The sequence below is a fragment of the Diabrotica virgifera genome, chromosome 5, assembly GCF_917563875.1.
Source record: "Diabrotica virgifera virgifera chromosome 5, PGI_DIABVI_V3a".
NCBI lineage: Eukaryota > Metazoa > Arthropoda > Insecta > Coleoptera > Chrysomelidae > Diabrotica > Diabrotica virgifera.
In genome coordinates this window covers 118,797,059-118,802,534 of record NC_065447.1, presented here as the reverse complement: position 1 = coordinate 118,802,534, position 5,476 = coordinate 118,797,059, and the positions used below count along the sequence as shown (strand labels likewise).

Here is a 5,476-nt window from a genome sequence, read left to right as displayed (position 1 = left end):
TAGTGCCGGTACTGACGTTTATTATACAAAAAAAAAACCAATAACAAGAATATAAACGGGATTCATTTTTTTCGAATCCTAAGAAAACTAATAAGTATTTTTCAAAAATTTAAACGCAGAGTGAAAGATTACGTTAGGACCAAGGGCCCAAAGTCCCTGAAAACTTCTATGTTTATTTTAATAAGTTACAGGGGTGAAAAACTGGGAAAATTTAGTGTGATTTTTAGTTTCAAATATGTCATTAAACAAAACTTTTTATTCATTCTGAGGGACTTTTGGCCCTCGGTAATAAAAGGTTTGTTCCAACATGAACTTTTGGACGGTCCAGAAACCGTCACGAAACTACTTGTACCGTTTGTTGTGCGCATGTTCGTAATTGTATCGCCCAGTTATCGTCCCATGACGGTAATTTAGAAACCGATGTTGGAACGGTTACCTGACTGATAACTGATTTATCTATCAATATCTATTTTGTTGTTGGTATATCCAATGATAAAAGCTAAAGACGTATGCCCTTGATATATTAATATTAGGTGACACATGACAAAAGCTCGAAACAAATGACAATCAATGAAAAACCCTATTTCCCGATTACTGAAATGATCATCACGAAACCGTCACTAAAAGATCACAATTCTTGTTGGAACAGTGGGATGGACGATCCGATGACGATCATATTTTTGTTGGAACGGATTTTGTTTACTGCGCAGGAGCGTTACCGTTTCGTGACGGTTCTCGGTCGTGTTGGAACAAACCTAAAGTAATCTTTTATTCTGCGTTTAAATTTTTCAAAAATACTTATTAGTTTTCTCAGATTTCGAAAAAAATGATTACATTTAAAATACAGGCGTCAAAATTTTGCATTTTGTTCCTTTCCCCTTAAAGTTTGTCGCACTTATTTGGAAACACCCTGAATTGATAAATAACAAATCTAGTTTTTAAACATAAGCGAATTAATAAAAAAAAAACAGAATGTTAAGAAAACCGGAGTCGATAGTTGGGTATTAATTTCAGTATTTTATAAATGACCGGTACACCATAAAAATTTAACTGGTTAGCAACAATAATATTACAGCGGTATTGTTAAAGAATTAGGCTATAACATATTAAAAAAATCACTTAAATCTGCCAACAAGTTTAGAAAATATAAGACATTAAAAATGACAAAAATTTTAAGTGAACGGATTTCTATATGCACGCAAGTTTATATAAAATATATTATATTGAACTAAAATCATCTTAATAACATACCTTTTAATGTTCTTTATAATTTGGAGCACGAAATATTGTAAAATATTTCAGTTTCTCTGTAAATACAGTGAAAATTATTTAAAAAAAATGAGAACTGTCAGAATTAATCGGTCTACCAATAGATGTTGCCAAGTTTCAACTTCATGGCTTGTTAAGTAAAGGTGGCTATGGCACAGTCCGAGAGGGTACTTTTGATACGAAACCTTAATTCGCACACTTGATCCAACGTTGCCAAGTCACTAAAATCTCAATATTTGACACCAATTTGACAATTGACAGATTATCTTTTAAATATAAATTTAAATAGTTATGAAGTTATGAACAAAACTGAACAAAACAAAGTCGAGAACAATGGATTGATTAATGGATATGTAAAAGCCATAAGGAGAACAGAACTAAAATTAAAATATGAAATAAACATTGTATAAAAGTGGTAAGTAATTCAATTAATAAGGTTTTTAAAAAATGTCTACAATAATAAAGATGTACCTAAGTAATAATTCAAACTAAATTATTAGGAAAGCCAGCCACTTTAAAAAGATATTCCAAACTAAAACATGGGTTACCAAAGCAGGCAATAAAAAGAAAAGGTGATTTAGAATGCAAGAGAAGAGCTGATGAAAGAAGTAAATGTAAAGAAAATAATGAAGAGACTTCTCTCGACTATGTAAGTATAAGATATTAAGATATAGTTTATTACAATATGGTTAGATGCAAAGCAAAGCTCACCATGTTTTAATGCATATAGCCTAAACTGTCCTTCAATCTTTTTCTAATGATGCTACAACCCTTTGTGAGTCTTGGTGTGCTTAACAACATTCTGCCCTGCCAGATACTTTTCTGATGTTCATGGTTTTAAGATCCCCCTCTATATCGTCTATCCATCTTTTATGGGCCCTTCCTCTTGTTCTATTTCCTTGGGGCTTCCATCTCTGGATTACTTGTACAGCTCGATTATCTGGCATTCTTTCTGAGTGATCAAGCCAATTTAGTCTTTGAGATTTTACAATTCTAACAATATCTGCGCTCTGCATTAGTATTATCCAGCTCGTGTTCATTTTAATTCTCCACAAACCATCACTGCAATGTGTAGATTTGTTTTGTAGATTCTAACGTTAGACTTAGTAACTTACTTTTCGCCAAGTCTTTGTATGCATAAAATCATTATTGCTGCTAAGAATCCATGCTTTTCTTGACTGGCGTTGTTGTCATTTATTATTGAGTCTGGGTAGTGAAAATGGGAGGCATATTCGTAGGTATGGTTTTCTACCTTCAGATGTTCATGTTGATTTTACTTTGTGCACTCTATATATTTTGTTTTACTTTCATTTATATATAAACTAAACATAGTAGCTTCCCATTTCAGGTCTATAGCTTTTTCTTTTAATACCTTTTTGTTGTGGCTTATTATGGCAACTGCCCTTATATAAAACTAACTAAACTAACCTAAACCTTATAGGTATAACTGTCCTAATATTAAAATACAGTTGTCCCTTGATAGTCCGACAGGTATGGGACCAAAAGGTCAGACTACCGAGCATGTAGGAGTATCAAGTGTGTACTGTACTTTTGTGGTACTTTCCACATTTGTATGATTTTTATGGTACACAACGTAAAATTTTTATTTATGTATTTGTTTTTAGGAACAAACACCAGCTATTTTATATATGTAGAAAAAGGAAAAACTGCTGGAACTTTACTTTAAAGGCTTTTGACTAGTGAAGATTTGGATAAACAACAGGAGTTACTTTGGGCTATAGCTACGTGCAAATTTATTTTCTTGTGGCTTCCTATATTTATTCTTATTAACTATATCTACACTTTGATATGTTTTTAGTCGCATGAAGATTTTATAGTTTATTATTTTATGTATATTGTTATATTTGTGTTGAATAAACATTATTATTATTATTATTACCTTAATTTCCATTAAATAAATGAACTGTAATCAATAAATCGTTTTTAATGTTGATAAATAAATTATCAATAATAATTCCCAAATATTTTATTTGTTTGACAACTTCTACAAAATAATATTTCGTAGTAATAATCAATGCTTTGGTTTAAGAAATAGACAACTTAGAATAGAAATATGCATTATTATCATGGAGAATTGTACAATTTTATAGACAATGCTTACAGAGTCATAAAAAATACAAAACAATAACAAACACAAAAATCAATAACAAGTTTAACTTGAATTGGTGCTCTACACATATTATTACACATACTACATATTATTGAGTGAAAAACACTTTAACCCATTGATAACAAAAACTTTCCATAGGCCACAATTTTTAAATCATATTTTCTTTTAATTGTAAACGGCGATCATATTCTACTGCTTATTATTTTTTTCTGTTATAACACCCTGTATAGCATATATTCAAGTATTGTTATACTTTGTATTAGAGGTATTTTTTTAAACTGTGTAATTGATTGCACTTGACCAACTTCATGTTTGCAAAATAAATTCGGTACGACTATATATGTTCGTTTTGCTTAGTTTGAAAAACACTATTTTTATATCAACTTTTACTTTTAGAAATTGATATGGCAACAACACATCACTGCCTATTGATTTCAAAGGCGGTGATTTAGAGGCAAATGCTAAATAAACAACAAAAATGTGTCTGAGTAATATATTAAAGGTCGCTGAGTTAGGCTATCTTTAGCTTATTCTTTCCATTTCACTCCTGTAATAAACGTTAGTACTTGGTTCTGAATTTACCTGGTATTTACATAGCACCCAGTATCTTACCAAATTCTTTCCCCACTCGAGCCGACAATTTAAAGTAACCCTCTGTTATGGCTTAACAGAACAGGCCATGTCTGAAGTTACCCCTACGAAGCAATCTTAATTGCCGCCACGAAGCGATCTGTTTGTTTTTTTTTTTTTTCGTAAGCCACTTTCACAAAATTTCTTGCAGTTCTTGTACATATATGTATATAGGTCTGGCTCCAGCGTATGAAAAAACAGTTGATTAAGCAAGCTGAAAATTTGTTAATAGCTTTAAGGGTGTCTAGTCGGACAAACTTTGATATATAGGAAAAGGGGTTTTAATTGTGGAACAGGTTAAAAATTTGGAACTGTCAGACCACGAAAACGTCACATGTATTTTGTCCGACAGAACTTTCAATTGAATTGTTACCCTTTCATTAAACTCTCGTGCAAAAATCAGGTTGCTATTTATCACCAAATGAGAATTATAAATGAGTGGAACACGTAGAATATGTCAAATGACAGGAATTATGGCAGGTGATAAATAGCAGTCTGATTTTTGCATGAAAGGGTAACAAATCAAATGGAAGTTCTTTTGGACAAAATACATGTGACGTTTTCGTGGTCTGACCGTTCCAAATTTTTAACCTGTGTTGTATATCTGTTAGTGTTAAGTTAGTTACAGATGGAAATGATGGGTAACACTTAGCAGGACTGACAGTGTGTGTCATTTTCGAAGTCAGTTATCCAAGCTAGTGGTTAGGGAACATACGTATTGTATCCGACTAGACTATATAAAGTTAATTGTGGCACTGTATGGGTAATGTACATTAAATAAAGTTGTTTAACCGAATCCACATTTAATTGTCAGTCTATCAAGTATATTACATAACATTTGGCGACGAGGTCGGTCTTAAACAACTTAAAAGTTTTCACATGTCACATGTGCTCGTTTTAAGGTTATGGTCGCAGTTGGCAGGATAACCAAATCACAGTACAGTTTGTCAGCGATCAGTGACAGTGGCAAGTGATCGTGGTGTGACTCGGTCCTTAGACAAGGAAAGAGAGCTTCGGTCTGTAACAGTAAGGTTAGGGTGACGTAACCTTGTTTTTTTTTTGTTGATGTCCAAGGAAAAAGTCATGGCATTAGTAGGAAACATTGAGCAGTTTAATGAAACAGGTGGGGAAGATTTCAATTCGTATTTAGAACGACTAGAGCACCTATTCATAGTCAATAAGGTAGATGAAAATATGAAGATTTCCCTGTTCATTACACTTGCAGGTCCTATGGTTTATCAGACTCTCAAAAATCTGGTGGCCCCAAAAAAACCAACAGAATTAACATATGCTGAAATAAAAAGCAAGTTAATTCTTCATTATGCGCCACCTGTGTCAGAAATTTATGAGAGATTTGTGTTTTATAACTGCCAACAAAAAGTGAATCAGTCAGTTAGTGATTACATGGTGGAACTGAAGAAGTTATCCAGCACATGTAATTTTGGG

The 5,476-nt window shown here is 32.5% G+C and overlaps 1 long non-coding RNA gene across 1 annotated transcript; it reads left to right on the top strand.

The window, feature by feature from the left end:
• The first annotated feature begins 1,338 nt into the window (after positions 1 to 1,338).
• On the top strand, positions 1,339 to 3,162 carry LOC126884337 (uncharacterized). The gene is made up of 3 exons (XR_007697964.1): positions 1,339 to 1,684; positions 1,770 to 1,918; positions 2,895 to 3,162. It is a non-coding gene; the product is annotated as an uncharacterized LOC126884337 (long non-coding RNA).
• Positions 3,163 to 5,476: the final 2,314 nt, after the last annotated feature.